Here is a 23,791-nt window from a genome sequence, read left to right as displayed (position 1 = left end):
TAGCATAATATGGACCACCTTATGTAGAGTAGATGAAATATATCCATGTTCTTATTTTTAATCTAAATATTTTGTGCTATACATTTTCTATGTAAGTATGTATACATATTTACGCAAACTTTAGGCTGGATGAATATTATTTATTTGACTATAAAAATATACGAGACTCTATAGTGACCTTAAGATAACGAAATATGAGATACAAGTTAAGACGAAGGTCACCAAAGTGACTGCTTATGTGTTTATGTGATTACTATAATCATAAGTGTGATTACACCACTTTAGTAAGGTCATGGCATTAAGTGGGATTTATATACAAAAACAACATTTTTCTACAATGTATTTGAATAGATATACCTACAAAAAATAATTGAAAAACGCAATAAGTATATTTTATTTGTAATACTCTCAATGAATCCTCCTTCTATCTCACACAATATAATATGTCTTGATGAAAAGACAAATTTTGGCGCCAAAATTCCGCCATTTTATATTTTTATAACTTTCATATAACAAAGTTACTTTCACGGTCTAGATTGATCTTAAGACACATTTTCTAGCTAAAATCCATTAAGCTGATTATGTTACAGAACGTGCTATAGACGTAGTCGGGTAAGAAGGAATACTACATTACCGAACTTTTTGATACATGACCTTAAATTAGGATGACTCAGTTTATTAAGATTGCGTTTTATTTAACCATATATCTTATAAAAGTCAACGACATAAAATCATACATTGGCCCTATAAAGAAGTTGAAAATTAATGAACGCACGTTAACCAAAAACGTAAAGGAAAACCCAAAAAAAATATCAACCGCATGATATCTTATCCTACTTCCTACTTAATCCTATCCTACTAGTCCTATCCTATCCTACTAATATTATAAATTCGAAAGTTTTAGAGGATGGATGTGTGTGTGTGCGTTTGTTACTCTTTCACGCAAATACTACTGAACCAATTACAATGAAAATCACACTTATAAAGAGTAACTTGGATTAACAGCTAGTGTTACCATACTTTGATCATCATCAAGGAGAGAACAAAATAGGCTAATAAGTAATTAGTTCACTTACACTAGGTTCTTATTATTTTTATGGAGCGCTAAGGTAAAAACTATTCACAAGTACATTGAAGGTTAAATCAGTTTACAATTAAACAGTGCAAAGAGATAACATAAGCAAATTAACTCATTGATAATGGAGGACGTGACTATAGCGGTGTTTAATTAACGTTAACCACTGATTAAACTGCGGTTTTAGTATTGTTAAACTCGGTTTACTTTTTGAATAAGGAAGGGTTTAAAGTTATTCTGTCTCTGTAGGGTATTTTATTTAATACTAGAGGTCCGCCCCGGCTTCGCCCGCGGTACATATTTCGCAATAAAAGGTAGCCTATGTCCTTTCTCGGGTATCAAAATATCTCCATACCAAATTTCATGCAAATTGGTTCAGTAGTTTAGGCGTCATTGAGTAACAGACAGACAGACCGAGTTACTTTCGCATTTATAATATTAAGTATGGATAATAACAGTTGATTATAAGAATATTTACGGAATACTGTCTACTTACGGAAGTTTCTGCGGTAAGGACTTAAAAAATACTGCTAACAGATTCGTATCGTCATTGATCGAATTATGATAATATACTCTTCAGTTCTTCACTAATCATTTTGTTGTATTTTTATACTATGTTACATAAAACTGCACTTACAATTTTTTTATATTTTTGGAGTGCTGCAGTCAAGAATTTAATTCATCAGTGATCAAGTCTCTTTTTGCGGTAAAAATTATATTGACATCAACATTTTTTTTCATCCGCTTCATTATATTAGAATTAATCGATTCCAAGTTCATTCTAACCACAACCTTATGTAGTATCGATCGTAAGGTGACACACCGGATCGAATACGACCTCAGGGGAGGTCACGGCTAAGGGGAGGTTGGCAATGGATATTTTGTAATGTCGGTAAATGAACTATATATCTGTATGGAAACTTCGAATAATCTAAAAATCAATAAAATGCTATGAGTAAATTCAAAACACAAGTATACATGATTGATATATAATGGATTTTAGCTTGACATGTTTAAATAATTTGGAAAATCCAAAAGTGCACGCCTCATAATTTTTTTTTAATAAATATTTATTAATTATTATTTTTGTTTATTTAATAACAATAAAACCACATCGAATCAGACCCTGAAAAATGAAAGGGTTCTATTCCTGAGCATACTCAAGCGTAAGAGAAAAAAAAAGACTCGATTAGTAAAGTATTTCGGTCGCTATCGTGTTAACAAGAAAAAGGATCCGCACATACAGACACACGGACGTCCAAGCCAGAACTTTTTTAAACTGTTTTTTAACTAGTTTAAATAACAAAAATGACATCAAAAATATCATGAACGTTAAAAATAGTGTTTTTTCTTAATATGTGTGTGTATGTATTATCTTACAAGTGCAATGTATGATACATAAAGACATTTTAAGTTTGAAAAATCAGATGTTTTGCGCGAAGTGACAGTAGTACCCACCTCAACGCTTCGCTTATGAGGCGTGCAATATGGTTGTTACGTAACATAATAAAGATTTTATGGATTAGAAATTATTTCTTTTACTTTTTGGTAAAAGAAATCATTTTAAGATTATTTGCATCAATTTAAAATATCGTTTCTTAATACCATAGATATTTCTTATTCTAGTTCTAACAGTTAATAATATTTTTCGGAATATTTTATAAAAACCACTGATTGAAAAGATCATTAATTACCAATTATAAATCGTTTTTGACCCAGTAATCCCGTATATTATTACCTCATACAAACATACACACCTTTGTTTACACTATTCAGTTATTCAATACTAGATAGTTACTAGCGGCCCGCCCCGGCTTCGCCCGTGGTACATATGAAAAATAGATGTTGGCCGATTCTCAGACTTACCCGATATGCACAGAAAATTTCATGAGAATCGGTCCACTCGTTTCGGAGGAGTATGCAGACTAACATTGTGACACGAGAATTTTATATATAAGATTATTATTTTCTTCCGTAAGTCACGTGGGTCACTGCCAAGTGCCAATGTAAAAAGGTAATCCCCTTTATAAAACGTGACAATTTATATACATTGTTCCGAATTAAATTCTTTGTAAGAGGCCTTTTTATGTAAAAGAATAAGTTTTAGACATGAGTAAATTTTCCTTTAATCCAAGCATTTTTATTAAGATTCCAAATTGAATTTGTGTTCAAAATATTTTGAGTTTTCATAACAACTTAACTAGTGATGCAACGAATACGAATACGAATATTCGTATTCGCCGAATAGTAGACATTTACCGAATATTCGTATTCGGCGAATATACGAATATTTAAAAACGAATATTTTTGTACGCAACTCTATTTACTACAGATTTAAAAATCGCGCGTAAAAATATGACGTGTGCAGAGACTGCTGATCCACTGGCCTTTTGGCGAGAAGATGTCCATCTTCCAAGTCAAAAAAAATCGCCCAAAAATATTTTTCACTGAAGCCATGTACAGTTGCTTCGGAAAGACTTTTCAACGGCTGGAAACATCCAGACTGAAAAAAAAAAACGCCTAAAACCAGAAAATCTACGAATTTTATGTTTTTTAAATAAAAATTTGCCTATTGTAAATTTTAATAATTAGAAGAGTAAACATTCATTAAATAAATAAGTCTTGTATACCAAGGCGAGATATTCGTATTCGTATTCGCCGAATAGTAGGTTTGATATTCGTATTCGTATTCGTAAAAGTAGTATTCGTTGCATCACTAAACTTAACGAAAACTTTATGTACAATATGAAGAGTCTTCATTGGCTATCATTATAATATCTACCTAATTATAGATTCCTCGAACAGTCGCAAATATAAAAATGATTTATGAGCTTTTGTAAAGGTTTTATTTCTTAGCTATAAAATACTAGCTTCAAATTATAAGGAAACAAATAAGGCAATCTACTAAACCTGTATACAGACGTAATACATACAGACTTAAGGTAAACATAGTGACGTAGAGTCACTAGGTGAAAACTCTACCACGCTAGAGCTGATAATGTTCGACTCTTATAAAACTCTCTATGCTGTAGAGCAGAGTAGAGTTTGGTAGAGATAATTTGTAGAGATTATGGTATACTGGTAATTTTGGTTTTGATGTAATGTTTCTTTTGTCACTTATCGATATATTACTAAAAAGAAACATAGAGATTCTATAATAACTATAAAATAAATTATTTATATTTTTATGCATAACATTGGAAATCTTATACGTAGACGTAACACAATAATAACTATATAATTGTTAAAACTTATATAAGTAAATATTGATTATAAAATATTTTAATAATATCTACGTCCTGAATGCGCCGTAAATTACTCAAAAGGTAATTACAGGTTGACGTAATCGAAATAATATAGTGTTCAATTCAAGTTATTTATAAATTGTAAGAATTTTAATGTTTGTTCGGTATCTTTTATTATTTTAAATTTTCCATTGGCTTGTGTTGAAACACAAAATAATTGAAAAGTTGATTTTCTTTGATTATATCCGTTGAATGGAAAATTTACAAAACATCATTGTTATTAATTTACCTATAGATATTACCAATAAACAATCCGATTGTAATGAATGAGGTTATCGAGCAGTCAATTTGAGTGTGATGAATATTTATCACTTGCTAATATCGTGCCGCGCAATTAAATTATAGTAATTTAGTTTTATTTTCTTCACATACATTCCACAACATTTTTTTAAACATACTAATTTACCGTGAAAAATGGAAACCTTGAAAATCCTTATCGTTCACTTGTGCAAATATAATGTAAACTCAGCCGATATGACACTAAAACCACTGGTTAAAAGAAAAAAAATCACAACACTCCCGCCAAAATATGACAGATTATTTTTTTTAATTACGATGACATGGGTAATTTTGTTCGAAAGGACGTGTTCGAATTTTTAAATTTCGCGATGGCGCGAAACTCAAGCGCGCGGTTCGATGCGCGCGTCGCGTGTAGAGACGGAGAAGTTAATGCGTGTAGTTTACTCTCGTAGAAACCGATACGGTTGCACCGCGTTTTAAGTAACAGTTAAACGAATTGATTAAATTGTTCACGCATTTCAAAACCGGTCGGCGTCTTAATTTGCTAATCTTTCTAAACATTGATACATTATTATGTAATTAGTGATCTGGGTTCGTCTCACATAACATTATTACGTAGCTTACATAATTTGGCGTTCATTTTGACAGTATTATGTTACTGACGATGATATTTTGATGGTAACCTATTAAAAACTCGAATTTCTATTACCCGAATCTTTAAACCCCGAAAACGGTTGTTAGAACTTTTAAAAGACAGATGTAATGAATGACAAATTTTTAAAATTCCTTTTTTAATTTCCCAGATGAATCAATTTCCAGATGCACCAAAACCAGATTTTTAAAAAGTATTTTTTTGTTTCCCGTATTCTCATAATCCAGATCTCATTATACCAGATTCTCATAATACTTTTTTTTGTTTCCCATCGTACCATTTTCCAAATAAACTATTGCCAAATTTTCATAATCTTTTTATTTGGTTCCCATATAATCGTATAACAGATAAACTATTGCCAGATTTTCATAATCTTTTTATTTGATTTCCATACAATCGTGATTATAGGTACCTTTACTATCGATTGAAAATAAACATTGTCAGTAAGTAAATTTATTGTTTTACTTGTCCATTACAGACCGGTTTTAGTGTCAAAGTCGTTTCAGTAGGTTAGGTTTGAACTACGACCCCCACGCTAGAACTGACTCGCTATTGTTTTACTTGCCTATTACAGAAAGGTTTAAGTATCAAATTCGACTCAGCAGGTTAGGTTAGGTTTGAACTGTGACCCCCCATGCACGAGCCGAGCGAGCGAAGCGAGCGTGCCGCGGCAGCGGCCGGCGAGTGCCAGAACCGACTCGCTATTGTTTTACTTGCCCATTACAGAAAGGTTTAAGTATCAAATTCGACTCAGTAGGTTAGGTTAGGTTTGAACAGTGACCCCCCATGCACGAGCCGAGCGAGCGAAGCGAGCGTGCCGCAGCAGCGGCCGGCGAGTGCCAGAACCGACTCGCTATTGTTTTACTTGCCCATTACCACAGAATACATAATAGTAGCTAAACGCTACAGAACGGACACTCTCCGCCTCCCGCCAAAATTAAACTTACCTCACCCCCGCGCGATCAGACATAAAATGGGCCATATTTTTCTGAAAGGACGATACGCAACGAAGATTGACAACATTAATCAAATTGACTTAAAGTAATTTTATTATTTTGAATTTGTGATTATCGTTTTTCGTAGAAAATGGTTAGATATTGTGCTGTTTACGGATGTATTTCATCAGAAAAACGAGAATTTTTTTTTTACGCTAGTCACAAATGTGCCAACCATAAAGCGTTAACACACACATTTGCAGTCTCTACAGTGTGACTGTCAAAACGATCATTTTGTATGGAGTGTCCGGGGTGTGCCATTACAGAAAGGTTTAAGTATCAAATTCAACTCAGTAGGTTAGGTTAGGTTTGAACTGTGACCCCCCATGCACGAGCCGAGCGAGCGAAGCGAGCGTGCCGTGGCAGCGGCCGGCGAGTGCCAGAACCGACTCGATATTGTTTTACTTGCCCATTACAGAAAGGTTAAAGTGTTAAAATCTATTCAGAAGGTTAGGTTAGGTTCGTGCTGCGTCCCCCTGGAAGGATTACGTTTTGCTGGATATCGTTTATTTGAATTTCAAAAATCTGGACATTGTTTGTCTGGATATCAATTAACTGTATTTCAAAAATATGTGTTTTAAAAATCTGGCTTTCGTGCATATGGATTACGGTCATCTGGATTTTGTGCATTTAGATTTCGTATGTCTGGAACTCATTCGTCTGGATTGTAAAACGTCGTACAAATAAAGAAATGGGCAAATGAAATTCGGAGTTGCGATTATATGGCAAACAAAACTTCGAAATTTTAAAATTCGGGGTTATGAAAAAATGTCCAAACGTTTTCTGGATTATGATATTCGGAATATTAAAATTCGAGATTAAGATAGGTAACCCATTTTGATACTTACGTGTAAATTTCAAGCGATTTTCTTCTACTTGTTTATCCGAACCGAATACTGCTTTTTTAGACAATGTTAAATGAATAAAATGTTTTCCTTGTATAGATTAAAGAAATAAACGGTCGTAGTTGTAACTACGCGACTTTGATCGCACGTGTCCGCTAATCCGTGGTTAATCTCCGTTTAACGGTCGTGCGATTCGCCCTCAATTTTCACGGACTTTTTCATCGAGAGATAAATAATTAGGAATGTCATTTTAATTGGGCGAAATACTGGGAGAAATGCAATTCGTTATCAGAGAAATAATAAATATTAATTTTTGATTAAGATTAACGTTCCGAAATTAAGTTAGTGTCGCAAATTATATTTTTGTACTAGTTTAGTATTATAGTATCTGTAATTATAGACGGAGTAGTTTTCGTAATATATTATAGTCTACTAAAAATATTTACATAAAGAATGTTATACCCACTATAGTCTGCAGTATTTTCAAATCAAAATAAGTATTTTAATTTGTTTAGATATGTTTAAATTAGGAAACTTGTAAAAAAATATCCGTCTCTTAAATATAAATTAACAATTACTTACTTACTTATTTTATGATGTAATTTACATTGCATAATATTTATGAAGAAACTACTAACAGGAATATTACGAAAAAAACGCCCAAATACATTTTATTTTTATTTTATGTTTTTAATATCTCGTTAATCTGCAATGAATCTATAAACCAAAGATGATAAAAATCGATCCATCCGTTCTCTGTTTATACATATTTTAACTGACATGATTTTGTTTATATAATACAGGGATATGATGTAATATTTTACTTTTAGGTGTCAAGGTAACTAATTGACTAACATCGTTTGATTAAAAATAACTTATTTTACTTTATTCTACGTGAGTTCATTTAATTTTTTTAATTGGCTAGATTTAAAACTTAATTTAATTTAGAGATGTTTGGGTATGTTAAATTTAATGTATCATCCTTATAAACGCAAACTCAAACATTTATTTATTCAATTAGACTTCTTCTAGAAGCAATTTCGAATCGTCATTACATATTTTTAACATTTACCACCGATTTGGAAAGCAGTATCTATGGAGAAGAACCGGCAAGAAACTCCCTAGTTGCATAAGTAATATATAAATATCCTGATAACGAAAATTTTATAATACACTTGGTCACGAATCATTTTTGATTCTATATTTTAAATTAGCAAATACAGAACCCCTTAAAACTTTTTTAATATCAACTTCTTCAGAGTCCACAGATAAAAAATAATCGGCAGCATGTCCTAATTAAAAACAACAAAGTACACCATTTAAATCCAAGTGAAAGACGCATTACTCATAAACAGTCTACAAATTAAGATATTATGTATATTTATGCGAAAAAAAAGTTTTCGACAACCATTTCTGTGTAGAAAGTAACATTAGACCGTGGGTAACATTAGATCTGTGTTGTACATGACTGTTGCATATTTACATACTTACATATAAATAAATTTAGCGGTTCAGTGGACACTAAACTGTTTAAGTACCTAAAAAACATGAAAACATTGAGACGCGAATTACCCATAATTACTTATTTATATTAAGAAAACATAGGTATTATTTTGTCCATTTTTAAATCATTCGATTTTTAATTTAATTTAAATTTTAATTGATTATTTTTATTTAAATTTGTTAATCAAATTTGAAATTCAAAATTTTGTTTACATGAGCAATTTTAAAGTTTTCAATGTTGGTCTAGTAACAGGAGAAATTTTACTGTATTTTTGAATAAAATATGTTCAATATACAGATCATAATTATAAGAAGTGTCACCCCTAAACTGATAAACAATGACGAGTGACATTGAAGTGACTTGTGAATTTCTATTGAAGTCCAAATTACACGAATTATAGTCCATTACCGACACTTATAGATACTGTTCTGCAATTTGTCTTTAGAAAAGTTTTTTATGGAAAAGTTACGTTGTTATGTTTTATAATTTATTGTTTCTAAGTTTAAGTTTAGAGAAAAGTGGATCCCTCCCTGGATTGTGCCACTAGAGCAACATATTTTTTACTATTAATCTGTGGTAACTTTAGCCATGTTCCTACGTTTTCCTTTTTGTTATATCTTAATTATTAAAAAAGATATGAATCTTTAAAAACGTAAGAAAAAGGACAGATTTTCCATTATGTTCCGTCTTCCATAAAACTAATTTTTGAACATTATATAAAAAACACAAAACGTAGGAACATAGCTTATACTTTTCTCTACTAAATTTTGAAAAAAAGTAATTAAACCAGTCCTGTATTGGAGGAGGAAACAGGGGACTACGGAACGTCGAATTTGCGCAATTTTCTTAGGTATTTTCGGCCCAACCTGCAGTTGTCCCTGTCGCGCTCTACGGGGGAGGCTTGAGGCATAGCGCGACAGTAATAGATAATAAGAAAACCTAATTTTGAATTCTCTCACTCGTTTTGTTACCACCGCGTCATACTTTCTCAATAACTGGTGAAAATCCCATATCCCACTCTTGGAAACTATGAAAGTATACGAATAAAACCACGTGTATTGAGTGAAACGAATTGATTGTGTTCGCTCTAATCAGATAGATCACGGTCGAGGACGGTTGCGTAATTTGTTTTAAAATTGGATATTTTGTTTAGATTTGAGGTAATTGTTTGTAAATATTTATTTATGGGGTAGTTATCCCTAAGATAATAAAGCAATGAAACCGTAAGATGAGAAGTTTTATTACTGACGTGGATTAATAATAAACGTAACTCGTAAGGCAAAGGACTCGGGATCAAATATTTGCTCTTATTTTGTTTAATAATAATTTATAGGTTTCTTATAAATTATAATGTAGTACAGATTTGAGTTTATTTGGATAATTACTTAAAGATGCAGTTCCGATGTAAACATTTTTCGCATAAGTCCATATTATTTCGAATTGGTCAGGCGTCCGCCCCGGATTGGCGAGAAAGACGCGGGTTCGAATCCCGCCTCGTGATCGAAATTTCCTACTATTTAAAAAAATGTGTGCGTGTACTAGTGTACATACGTAAAAAGTGAAACTTCTTTATGACCTTATTTTTTAAAAAATAATTTACTATATGCAACTTCACAGAAATACGTCGAATCACGCGTGGTAGGGATAAGAACAAGATGACGCGTAACGGAAAATTGTCACGCGTAACGAAAAAATGTAACACTAATTTTTTTTCCAACCCCAATAAAGAAGTTTCACTTCAAAAAATTTATAGTGCAGATTAATTAACCTCCACTCTACGAATAACTAAACGAGCATAGTCTATATTCTATAAAGTTCATAATTATTCATCTGTTTATACATTTAATCAGTTGAGCGCATCCGTACATAATTTAAATAAGGCATAATATTATCATTGATTCACTACGTTGGATCGCTCTCGTATTTACAAGTTACTTAACACTTTTCGATACATATCTTTTATACATTATTTGTTATTTTAATTGACAGAGAAAAGTTATGTTAAAAGTTGTAAATCTGCCATAACACCTGTATGTATTTATCACTTATAATACCACAAGAGCTTCAAAATTATCGGGTATTTTCCGATAGGTTCGTTGCAAACAAATGAAGGAGTCAAGTTTTTAGTCAAGGTTAAAAAATCACGAGCGCGAAGCGCGAGTGATTTTTCCTGAAAAACTTGACGACTTTATTTGTTTGCAGGGAACCTTGAGGGAAATGCCAGATAATTTTGAAGCTCGTGTGGTATTCGGGGGATTATTTTTCCGTCCCAAATGTCGGCCAATAATTTCACAATTGAATTCAACCTGTCAGTTTGACGTCAACGACCAGAGAAAATTTTCAAAAAATTATCAGTATAATACCATGTAGGTTGTACCACGTGACGTCGAATGGTGCAATTCTATTGGTCAATATTTGGATCGGAAAAATAATCATAATAAAAAACTTTAAAATTCATATCATTCTAAGACTAAGTACCTATAGGAGAAATAGAAGACGACCAAAGCTACACGAGTAACATTGGAAAAAACTGTCTTTAAAACAGGCATTAAAAGTTGCAAGTCTCAACAGCCTCAAAGGCAGTCTCTTATTATTTAAATTCCCTTGTATTTGTCTTTACGTCAAAGCGATCACATAAGCAACAGGTATAATTAACTCGATATTGCAATCGATTTGTAAAGGCGAACAACCTTTGTACACACCCTGTCGTTCTGTTACACCGTATAGCTTTTTGTATTTTTTATTTGGTCGGTTAATCGGTATAGAACGTTCACGATTAACAGGATATTGTTTTGTTACAGTATAAAATATTTCTATGAATAGCAATGAAAAAATAATGTAACTTTTAGAAGTAAACAAGAAGAAATACACGACGTGATAGTTTAATGTTTTACTCACTTAACATTCTCAGGAATTTTTAGTAGCAGCAGGAAATAGTAATTTCACGTCGAATATGTAATTAACGAAAGCATTTTTGAAACACAAGAATTCGATATTCGTGTTCATTCATTTAGACGTTACGATTCGGTGTAACAGACGGCCGAATATTTAGGCAACCTTACATATTTATCTAAGGGCGATTCACGTGGTTGCGACAAATAGGCAATTTATCAAGCGAGTTTAAATTAAAATATAAAAAAGTATTTGACTTTTACGTGTTTTGCAAGTTTGATAATACTGTATCGGTATATAATAAGTACTGATAGAAGTAATAACGCATTTATTCTGCGTGACATTTATGTACCTACCTACAATCACCGGTTTTTTTTAATTAATTTTTGGGTAAGTATTTTCATGAAATAAAAAATATGATAAATTTACAATTAATCGAGTTCTCTACTTCCATGAGTGTTATTTTGATATACAATTTAACTATCAATATTTTGTGTAGTTATGAATATTTATAACACTATAAATTGCATAAAATTTATCAAAATCGTTATATAAGTTATAAAAAGGATAATAGATATATTCATGATATTTATTTATACAAAATAGCTATTAGAAATATAACGACCATTAGCAGAAAGCTATTTCAGATTGAAGATTTTGATTTCTCTAATTAAAAATCTGTTGTGTGACTTATGTTACTTTCAAAAGTGAAGGGGTTTGTATTCTATAGTATTTATCATTTTGTAGAAGTTAATTTGGTAGGTAACTCCTTCTTCAAGAAAGGCTAATCTGTTTGAAAAAGAAAATCGATCAGTGAAACACATTTGAAATGCATCTATGGAACCCATAACCACTCTACAAGGGGAAGGGTCTTCACTTAAACTGCTACTACACATAAATATAAAAGAGCGTGTGTGCCGAGCACTCGACATGTCAGAAGTGAAACTTTTTTGGCAAGATTCAAAGCTTTTATTTCTAAGATTCAACGATACCAAAATCGTCGTCTTACTCCATGACGGTATTGCCATGACGTGACCTTGAAATTTTACTCTCAACGCGCCTAAAGATGTTTCACTCACAGTATTACAATATTATTTCCTACAGTAAGGAATCGCCTTTGATGTCGCGCGATGCCGCCGCCAGCGTAGGTACTTACGCTGCCACACGAAAATACGCTAGGGTTGCAACAAATGGGAAATGAAACACTTTTGATTATTAATATTATGATGAAATCATTTATTCATATGTACATTCAAAATAATTGCGATTATTAAATCTGATGTAATTATTTGTTCATAAATATATAATTACAGATATTGCACTGCTAAATATTATTTACGTGGACACTTTATTTTTGGATGTTCTTAATTGTATATTATACCATTTAACTAAGTAATGCATTCGCATTGGGATGTACAATCTGATTAGAAAATAATAAGGACAACATATACATAGCTTTGATTTTAATTCAACAGATACAATTAATACAATCTTTCTGAAATATTGTTTCCTTCTGGGATTTCAATGTAGATTTACATCCGTAAACGGAACAGTTTTTGCGCGTCATAATAGAATATGTAAGTACCTATGTATAATAAAATTATTACACAAAAAATACGACTGCGTCGTCCTATCGCGATAGTTAATGCAAACTCAGCGTGATTGCATTAAGCGGCCCGCGTCGCCCGACCCCCCGCCAGTTCCCCTCCGTTTCTCTGCACAAGTACATTCGTCGCCATACTGTAGGATGGTAATACTGTGGTTTCACTTCAAAAACTTCTTGTGCTTTCTATTACAAGAATTTTGGACTACACAATTAAAGATGTTTTAAATATTTTTTACACACGGACAGACTCTCATTTAAATCTTTGAAAAGTATTTAATTTCTAAACAATATTATAATATAATATGGAAGTATAGAAATTATTCACAAAGATTCCACTATTGTCCCGCAGTCTCGTAGCAAATGTCTCTGCATTTTCTCATAATTGAAACTTCTTATCGCAATTTCATCGATATATGGAACAAAAAGGAAAGGCCAATTATAAACCAATTTCTATTACAATTGTTCACAGTGTGATACAATTATACGACTGTTTATGTGTTTATTTACGTTTTAGGGCCGATTTTTCAATGCTTGGATAAAACTTATCCGTCCAATAGCTGTGTTTTACCTGAAAATAAAACACATATTAAATACTTACCTATATTTGAAGCTTACTTCATTGAGAAGGCACCTAGCTTTTTCCGCCTATTTTTCCCTCTCTTTCCGTTGTATATATGCTATCTCTCTCGCACACCTCTCCACCAGGTGGCGGGGCGCACGATAATGTCGGGCGCTGGATGTTTTTCATTGAGTCGAAATCCACAACAGGTGGACGTTAAGTGTAAGCTTCAAATATAGGTAAGTATTTAATATGTGTTTTATTTTCAGGTAAAACACAGCTATTAAACACTTGACCGTAATTTGAAGCTTACTTCATTGAGACCTGTTTGTTACCCACCTGGTGTACAATATATGGACGCCAATGTGAATTTGAATACATAAGTAATTACTTATTTCTTTATTTGAAAGAGTAAGGTGTGCAGATAGTATACCTACCAATAAATCACACAAATTTTTATATTATATAATATATTAACAATCCCAGATGAAAAGTTAATCAAATAAGAACCAAAAAGTTAATCATAATGATTAAAAGTATTAGAACTTATGAGATTGGTTCAAGCGTACCTTAGTTAACCTTTTGGGCTTGAAAAGTTAAAGTTACTACAATTTTCACACTATCTTTAGCGTAACTCTGCGAAAGCGCCAGTAACGACTTTCAATTACGCATTTAGATGTTACTTACAAAATGAAGCAACAGCTGATCCCGACGAGGCAAAAATACCTCAAACTCAAACCTTTATTTATTCAATTAGAACTCTGTAGAAGCACAATTGAATCATCTTAACATAGAATTACCACCTGTCTCAACTCACACAGTTTTAACCCAACCTGCTACAAGCGGACAAGAAGAGAACTTGGTCCTTACGTTTGGGGTCAGAAATAAATTTAAAAGGTCACCCCTTGAATAAGGCAATAAAATATCAAAACAGGAAAACGGTTTTAATTATAATACAGATTTTTAACATCAAACCAAACCGTGCGGTATCTATTAATGTTTAGAGCCAACGCCACCAATCATAATCTAAACATGGCTAGTACTTTCAGTACAATGCATGAATTATTTATTTAAAACTGATAGGTCATAAACTCTGTACTGGAAACAAATATACTGAACTTAAGAGACTAAAATGATAAGGAGCTTATCTGTGTCCCAAAACTGCAATTACTACAGCCAAGTACGTTACTTTTAATCAATTCGGTTTTAAGATATAATTATGATTTACATCAGAACTTATATACCGAAAGCCTCGGGACTACATAACGTGACTTATCTTCTTATATATAAAAATGAATCGCAAAATGTGTTGGTAAGCGCATAACTCGAGAACGGCTGAACCGATTTCGATAATTCTTTTATTATATTCCTTGAAGTACGAGGATGGTTTTTATGTAGAGAAAACGTAAGTACCACGAGCGAAGCCGGGGCGGACCGCTAGTTTATAATAATAGTGTTTGTGCACAACACTAGGCAGTCAACAGCTATATGAACGTCAGATAGGAAAAGAGCCAAATTTATCCAGTCAGTAACAAAGGATTTTAACTATAGTTACTTTATTCTAATTCAACCAACTACTACTAGCTACTCCGTATGTCTTTTGGATAGACGGAGGCAAATAGGATTTTTATTCCAACTATATCATTTGATATTTTGAAAATGTACTCCACATTTTCATACCGTCAGAGTCATTTTGCAGATTATAGTGGTGCAGCACTGAACACTGTCTATTAGGTGGCTGATGCTGCTGACCGGGCCTTCAGTTCCGCTTTCCAGAATACCTTCACCCTTCTAGGTGTTACTACTACTGAAATAGCGGTACTCTATCGCGTCGTTCAGGTCTCTAACTGACTAGGATTTCTCATATTATCGTAACAACCCTCGCTCGTTCTAACGAGGATAAATTATCGCCAAGGAATTCTGCTGCAGGATAATGGCAAGAGAGATTATAAGCTTAACTATGCATATTATGTTAAGGAATATGGTGGGTTTTGAATAATATCGTCGTCAGAAAGTATCTCCTTTCGATTAACTGCATTAAGGATGCAGATCTGATCCCATCTTTGTTCCGTAGGAATGCTACGACAGTCTAAACGTTACACTGAACAAAGAAAATTGCCCTGAATATAGTCGGTTGTTCCAACATCCGTAATATGGCTAGCCTAAGGTTAGTTATCCCTTGATTGTAACTGCTACCAATGGAGGCATTGCTCTTGTGTTGTCCACAGTTGTGCGAGTGCAAAAATGAAGAACTGAGCTCGTGGGGAGCTATGTCGAATGAATCTGTGTTAAGATTATGACAGTATAGGACAGTTAGCTGTGGATGTGAAGACAGGACATTACTTTATTCATCCGTAAACACGCGAGGCAGCCACGGACAGCGATATAGCAAGAACTAAACTAGCAAAGTTTAGTTCGCTTACCAGACTTTGTCATGTTTTAAATGCAGTATATCCTCTGAATAGCATTGCATTTATGACTATTGATAAACTTAATTCACCCGTAAACACGAGAAGCAGGCACGGATAGCGATATAGCAAGAACTAAACCAGCAAAGTTTAGTTCGCTAACCAGACTTATATTTTAAAAGCCGTATAGCCTGTACATTTCATTTATTGCCCCCCCCCCCCCCCTCAAAGCAAAGAAATGAGAAGTCATTTGGCAGAGCTTTCTCGTTAAGGGTAGGGGTTCCAAGTAATATCTAATAATAAGAGGCTTTTGTTTGGAAAGATTGACTTTCCGTTATTTATCCTCTATCCTATGTAACTCAACAGTCAGTATTCTCAGCATTCGTCGAGTACTTAAACGTTTTACGTTAATAGTTGTATATAACTTTATTATACAATATAATAATCCTGGTGGGATGACAAAAAACTTGTCTATGGGAGTATTCAGAGAGAAAGCTTGAAACTTATAAGCGCTTATCGGCGCTTGTCATGTTCATATATTTTCCTGCGCGGGTTGACAGCACTGACAGGAAAATATATGAACATGACAAGCGCCGATAAGCGCTTATAAGTTTCAAGCTTTCTTTCTGAATACGCCCTAACAAACGATTATCCTAATCCCTCAGCGATTTATTGTTTGAGCCCCGAAGAAAAATCTCATGGGTGCAATAATGAGGTCAAATGGGTTGAAAAACGAGTCAAATAAATTGCCTACAAGACCGGGCAACTAAAATAGGCCTATGAGAGGTCAACTATACGTAATCAATCGTCATTTGTTACATTCAATCGCTTTGCGATTAAAAAATCTCTTCCGAAGTTTGTATATGAAAATTGGTCGGCTAGTGCCATTTAATTACGATACCAAACATACCGTTGACACAAGGCTTGGTGACAATCCTCGAAACCACCGCCACAAATCATCTGCGAGATGATATTTGATCCGACTCGCCTTCCTTTGTTGTGATTAGGCTTTGCATTGGTAAATACAATTTGTTCAATTCCAATTTCCATAATTGGTAAACCAATGGTGGTTTCCTGATTCCTGAAGCGTAAACTTTTAGGATACGAAGTATCAATTTCATGCGCCCATTATTTGACGTATCTAACCTTTATTGTATTTATTAGGTCATTTACTATACTGCCCACTGTGAAGTAGATTTCAAAACCTTTTTCTACCTACCTTAGAAGAGTGAAGATCCGATACGGTCATATCCAAAACTTCTTTCGTGGGTCCTCGTTGACAAAAGCAAATATCTATGATCATTTTAATGATCAATCCTTTGTATATTTTTGGCTAGCAAATTATTAGAAATAGAATTATTTTTAAATCATAATAGAATTAAAATATTTTGTGTAACAGAACATTGGCTTAAACAATGTCAGTTGTTAATAAATATTGATAATTATAAATTAAAAAGTATATACTTTAGGACAAATGCTATTCATGGAGGTTCTCTTATTTTTGTACACAATAGTTTAAAATGCAAGGAACGAACTGACATTGTTAGCCTTTCTGTAGAACGCACCATTGAACTGTCCTGTGTTGAGCTTGAGCGTTACATTATTGTTTGCGTATACAGACCTCCTTCCAGTGACTACAATTTGTTTGAGACAGTCATGGAAGAAATATTAAAGCGTTTAGGCAGGAGTAAAAAGAAGGTAATAGTATGTGGTGATTTTAATATTGATTTACTTTCACACACACAAACGGCAACACGAATAGTTAATTTGTTTCATTCATTTAATCTGTATAAACTTTTTGATGAGCCCACACGAATAACACCTACTTCTGCAACTTGTATTGATAATATATACTGTGATTGCAAATGTTTAGAAAAATATATTCTCAACACGCTAACTTCGGATCACTGTGGCCAGAAAGTAGTTTTTGAATGGGATTGCATACCAACATTTAAAAGAATTAATGTTAGGCCTATAACTAGAAAAGGCATTCATACATTTAGAAATAATATTGATAATAAACTACCTGACCTGAATAATCAATCCTTTCATAAAAATCCTTGTGAAATGTTTACAAATCTTTTTAAGTTCATTCATAGTGAATATGAAAAAATATTTAAAATTAAATCTTTAACTATTAACAAGGATTTACCATTCAGCCAATGGGCAACTCCTAGTATACACAGATGCAGGAACGTTCTTTACGAGTTATATGGTATGAAACAATATAACAAAGACTTGTCATTTCTTAGTTATGTTAGAAATTATTCAAAAACATTTAAAAAAGTTTGTTTCACTGCCAAGAGTTTGTATATCAGAGACAAAATACGCAACTCTGACAATAAAGTTAAAACGGTTTGGACAATTATTAATGGTGAATTGGGCAAAATCCGATCAAACGATAGTACCATAAAACTTGTCAACTCTGGTAGGGTCATTGACAAAAGTGCTGATGTTGCGCTTGCTTTTGAAGATTTCTTTAGTAGTGTCCCTGCTAGTTTAACTAAGAATTTAAATTCGTCTTCAGCGCTTGCAGAGTCTTTATTGAGGGATCACGTTGCTGAGTGTAACAAATTATTTGAATTGCGACACGTGACTGCTGATGAAATTGTTAAAACTTTTAAAACATTAAATTTAAAAAAAACATGTGATCTCTGGGGTATGTCTGTAAATTTAGTAAATAATATCATAGAAAACATTGCCAATCAACTAGCGTTTATATTTAATCAGTGTTGCGACTGTGGTATATTCCCTGATTTACTAAAGTTTAGCAAAGTTATTCCTTTATTTAAAAGTGGTGACCAAGAAGACAGTAATAACTATAGGCCAATTTCCATATTACCAACTTTGAGCAAAGTCTTCGAGAAACTAATTTTAAACCAATTAAATAGTCATTTTGCATCAAATGGTTTACTGCACGCCAAACAGTATGGATTCACAAAGGGGCGCTCTACCACTGATGCCGGAGTAGCTCTTTTGTCACATATATACAAAGCATGGGAAAATTCAAAGAATGCTTTGGGGATATTCTGCGACCTTTCTAAGGCTTTCGACTGTGTAGAACATTCCACTCTATTACGGAAACTAAATTTTTATGGTATCAAAGGTTTAGCTCAGGATCTCATAGCTTCATATCTTCAGAACAGGGTACAAACCGTTGTCGTTAATGGAGAGAAATCTCGCGGTGCGCCGATTAACATAGGTGTTCCGCAGGGATCTATCTTAGGACCGTTTTTGTTCTTAGTGTATATTAATGACCTACCTTATTATTTGCAGGATATGTGTGAAATAGTACTGTTTGCAGATGACACCTCATTAATTTTTAATGTGGATAGACATGACACAAATGTTGACGAAGTAAACTCTGCTCTTTTACGCATATCCAATTGGTTTAATGCTAATAATTTACTATTAAATACAAAAAAAACAAATTGTGTAGAATTTATCCTCCCAAATGTAAAAAAGGTGAAAAGGAATATTATTTTAAACGGGGAGGTATTAAACCCTGTGGAATCGACTGTTTTTCTTGGTTTGACATTGGATGAGAAGCTTCAATGGGGGGCCCATGTCACCACCACCGCTGCTAAGCTCAGCTCAGCTGCATATGCAGTTAGAAGAATAAGGCATCTCACCGATGAAGAAACGGCTAGATTGGTTTACTTTAGCTACTTTCATAGCATAATGTCCTATGGAATTCTGCTATGGGGCAGGGCTGCAGATATAGAAACTATATTTATATTACAGAAAAGAGCCATACGCTCTGTATATAATTTGCGTGCTCGAGACTCACTAAGAGATCTCTTTAAGAATACTGGTATCCTTACTGTACCGTCGCAGTATATATTTAATAATATTTTATATGTACATAATAACGCTTACTTACACACAAAAGTAGGAGATAGACATTGTTATGACACAAGAAACAGAAATAAAATTGAAATGCCATTATTCCGGCTAGCTAAAGTTAAAAATTCATTTATGGGCCAAGGTATACGCTTTTACAACAGAATTCCTCATAATATTAAAGAGTTTAGTAGTTCTAAATTTAAATCTTATATAAAAAATGTACTTGTCAAGAGAGCCTATTACAGTATTAAGGAATATATGGAAGATAAAAACCCATGGAGGGTTGTCGCGTAAAAACCACAGGACAGTTCTTTGGCATATTATGATATTACATATTATGTAATTTGTAAAATTGTAAATCTGACATGATTAAAAAGAGCAACTATGGAGTTTCTTGCCGATTCTTCTCCGTAGATACTGCTTTCCGAATCGGTGGTAAATGTTAAAAATATGTACTTAACGACGTTTCAAAAGTGCTTCTAGAAGAAGTCTAATTGAATAAATAAATGTTTGAGTTTGAGTTTGAGTTTATATTTGCACCAATCGCCATTAAAGCCCCGCGAGGGCTGATATATATTTGCACCATTTCCCCGTGGGGACGGTTGTTATCAAAGCCCCGCGAAGGCTGATATATATTTGCACCATGTCTCCGTGAGGTACTGTTGTAATCAAAGCCCCGCGAGGGCTGATATATATTTGCACCATTTCTCCATGAGGGACGGTTGTAATCAAAGCCCCGCGAGGGCTGATATATATTCGCACCATCTTTTCCGTGAGGGACGATTGTAATCAAAGCCCCGCGAGGGCCGATATATATTTGCACCATTTCCCTGCGAGCGACAGCTGCGCGAGGGATGTTTGTAACTAGAAATAAGTAGGGCCTGCCAAAAAATGCTTAAGAGACACCCTGCGAGGGTGAATTTGACCTGGCTAACCCCTGCGAGGAGTAGTGGCCACATTTATGTATTCTGCTTCGAGCAAGAATACACCTTAGTGCTAATATAAAAATAGCAGTAAATAATCATTTAAATAATATAGCAATTAACAAGGTCCTTTAACTTATTTTCCAATGTTAGCGACATTTAATAAATTCATAATTCAAATCAATTCACTAAATTTTAAAATGAACTTCGATTCATATTTATTTTTGTTCATGCAATCGATGTAACATTTAGTTGCTTTATATCCGTTAACATTCCTTACGAACGCAACCATACCGTCGTAGGACGTTATATTTAATTGCACAAAATAATCTCCACTCACCCGCAATTTTTTACTTTTTGTCAAGGTGTACAAGTTTATAATATTATTCTAAAACGTTAGAAGTGAATTGTAAATCCTTTGAAATAAGTGTATCTAAATCTAATTTATATTAAGATATCTCGATAATTATTATACAATAACCCTTTCAGCACAAGTTCAGTAAACCAAATTTAATTGTAAAATTTTGGTACTTACTCGTTTTAACAAAAAAGTTGCATCATTTGAACATAGGAAACGTAATTTTCAATCAAATTAGCCGTGTGTAATATGTCTATTTTCACATAAAAACGGATCAGAATAATACTCATAAAAGGACACGTATAGACTACGGATAGTTTTGAATGTGTGGAACATTCATGGTACGTATCTACTATACATGAGCGAATTCCATCATTATTCAGTTGAGCGGTAACTCCCGTACGATTTATAAAATAATATCACAACATGTTCTGACATGTCGTGACTTCTTGGAGCTGACTCATCTCGTTCGATAATTTTTAGTAATAAACTATGATAGGAATTCCGAACCGTTCCTAGCGATAACGACAATGTAATAAAGTCGTAGCAATGGATTGTATGCCTGTAAAGCTTTGAGTTGGCTCATATCCATACTAAGTATTAATTGTAATTTTTCCACGAAAAATTCACTTGTAGGTACCCTTGTAATAAAAACACATTATTAAAAATGAAATAAAATATTAAAAATATCTATATACAAGAGAGGGTATTTGATATATCTAGTAATACACTAATCAATAATAATACACTTACATCCCAAGCAAAACCGTGGTCGACAATAAGTTTCCTATTTGGTATTCACCAGCTTTAAAAAAGATTATTAAAGAAAAATTTAAACATTTTCGCAAATACAAGATTTACAAAAACCTAAGTAGCTTAGAATCATACAAACTGTTAAGGGATAGAGTTAAGAATGTAGAAAATGACTGTTACCAAAAATATATAAATTCTGTTGAAAATTCCATTGAACAGAATCCTAAATACTTCTGGTCCTTTTTCAAATGTAGATCGAAATCTAAAGGCTTACCTAGCAATATTAAATACAATAATAACAATTTACTCACATCCGGAAACAATATTTGTAATGCATTCTCAGAATATTTTTATTCTACATTCCTAGACAAAACTGACACAAATTTATCAAATTATGTATCTGAACTGGAATTAAGTAATTTTGAATCAAATTTTGACCTTTGTTCGATAAACATTGACTTGAATACGATAAAAAAGGCATTATCCCAACTAGATCCTTCGAAATCTGCAGGTCCTGATGAAATCAGTCCACTGTTTCTTATAAAATGTGCCGACTCAATAGCCATTCCACTAGCCTATTTATTTAAGAAATCACTTACTCTTATGGAATTCCCCTCAATGTGGAAGAGGGCATTTGTTACACCTGTCCACAAAAAAGGTTCTAAGTTGGAAGTTGTCAATTATAGACCTATATCTAAATTGTGTATCATAGCCAAAGTCTTCGAAAGAATAGTATACGACCAGGTTTATGCAGTATTTAAAAACACATTCATGAGTTATCAGCATGGATTTCTTAAAGGTCGATCAACCGTGACTAACCTGGTGCTTCTGAATGATTACATTACTGATGCTATGGAGACAGGCCATCAGGTCGATGTAATCTACACGGACTACAGTAAATGTTTTGACCGCATAGATCACAAGATTCTCTTGCATAAATTATACATAATGGGCATTAGAGGTAACTTACTCAGATGGTTTTCCTCGTATATCAACAATAGATCTCAAGCAGTTGTAATAAGTAACTATATATCAAGTTGGGTGGTAATACCAAGTGGAGTACCTCAGGGCTCCCTTTTGGGTCCTCTTATGTTTTGCGTATTTATAAATGATATTCCAAATTGCTTCACACACTCAAATCTTCTTTGCTTTGCTGATGACATGAAGATATTTAGGACTATTAAATCTTCTGCTGATGCTGCTATGCTTCAAGATGACCTTAATAAATTAGACTACTATTGTACTCAAAATAAATTAGATCTCAACCCTGGTAAATGCACAGTCGTCTCATTTAGTCGTAAAAAACAAACACTGCGTTTCAACTATCGAATAAAAAATCAAGATCTTGGAACTAGCCCTGACATAAGAGATCTAGGAGTGATACATGACCCAAAACTCATGTTTGATAAACATATCGATTATATTCTAGCTAAAGCTTCTAAAGCTTTAGGCTTTATAATGAGAATTTCGTCAGATTTTAAAAAGGCGAAAACGTTTAAAATTCTGTTTTGTGCTTACGTACGTAGCATTCTAGAATATGCGTCGCCAATATGGAATCCGCGATACGATAAATATATAACTAGAATTGAACGAATACAGATGAAATTTTTGAAATTCCTATGTTACCGATTACACGTCCCGTACAAATCTGAGGATTATTACGAGGTCTGCAGCAAATTTCACTTCCTACCCCTAACATATCGCCGGGAGATTTCTGATATTTTATTACTTTTAGGCATTACATCCAATAAAATAGACTGCCCAGAACTACTAGCCAAAATTTCTTTATACACACCCTCAATTTTATCTCGTAAATATAATCCTATCTTT

The 23,791-nt window shown here is 33.3% G+C and overlaps 1 protein-coding gene across 4 annotated transcripts in view; it reads right to left on the bottom strand.

The window, feature by feature from the left end:
* The window catches only part of M7BP (Myosin-7a binding protein), a 108,584-nt gene that overhangs the window by 45,253 nt on the left and 39,540 nt on the right, over positions 1–23,791 (bottom strand). The window contains exon 1 of one of the 4 annotated variants that reach the window (XM_090102405.1): positions 4,787–5,058. The exons of 2 other annotated variants lie outside the window; for them this stretch is intronic. The gene's annotated coding sequence lies outside the window, so the exon portion shown is untranslated. Of the gene's footprint in view, positions 1–4,786; positions 5,059–23,791 lie in introns of those variants that run through there. One more of the 4 variants, XM_090102406.1, reaches the window with a different exon arrangement.

This window comes from Colias eurytheme, chromosome 6 (genome assembly GCF_061535395.1).
Source record: "Colias eurytheme isolate Ceu_HAF_F1 chromosome 6, ilColEury1 Martin Lab GWU primary, whole genome shotgun sequence".
NCBI lineage: Eukaryota > Metazoa > Arthropoda > Insecta > Lepidoptera > Pieridae > Colias > Colias eurytheme.
Note: the sequence above shows the minus strand (reverse complement) of the source record. Positions and strands in the feature narration are given on the sequence as shown.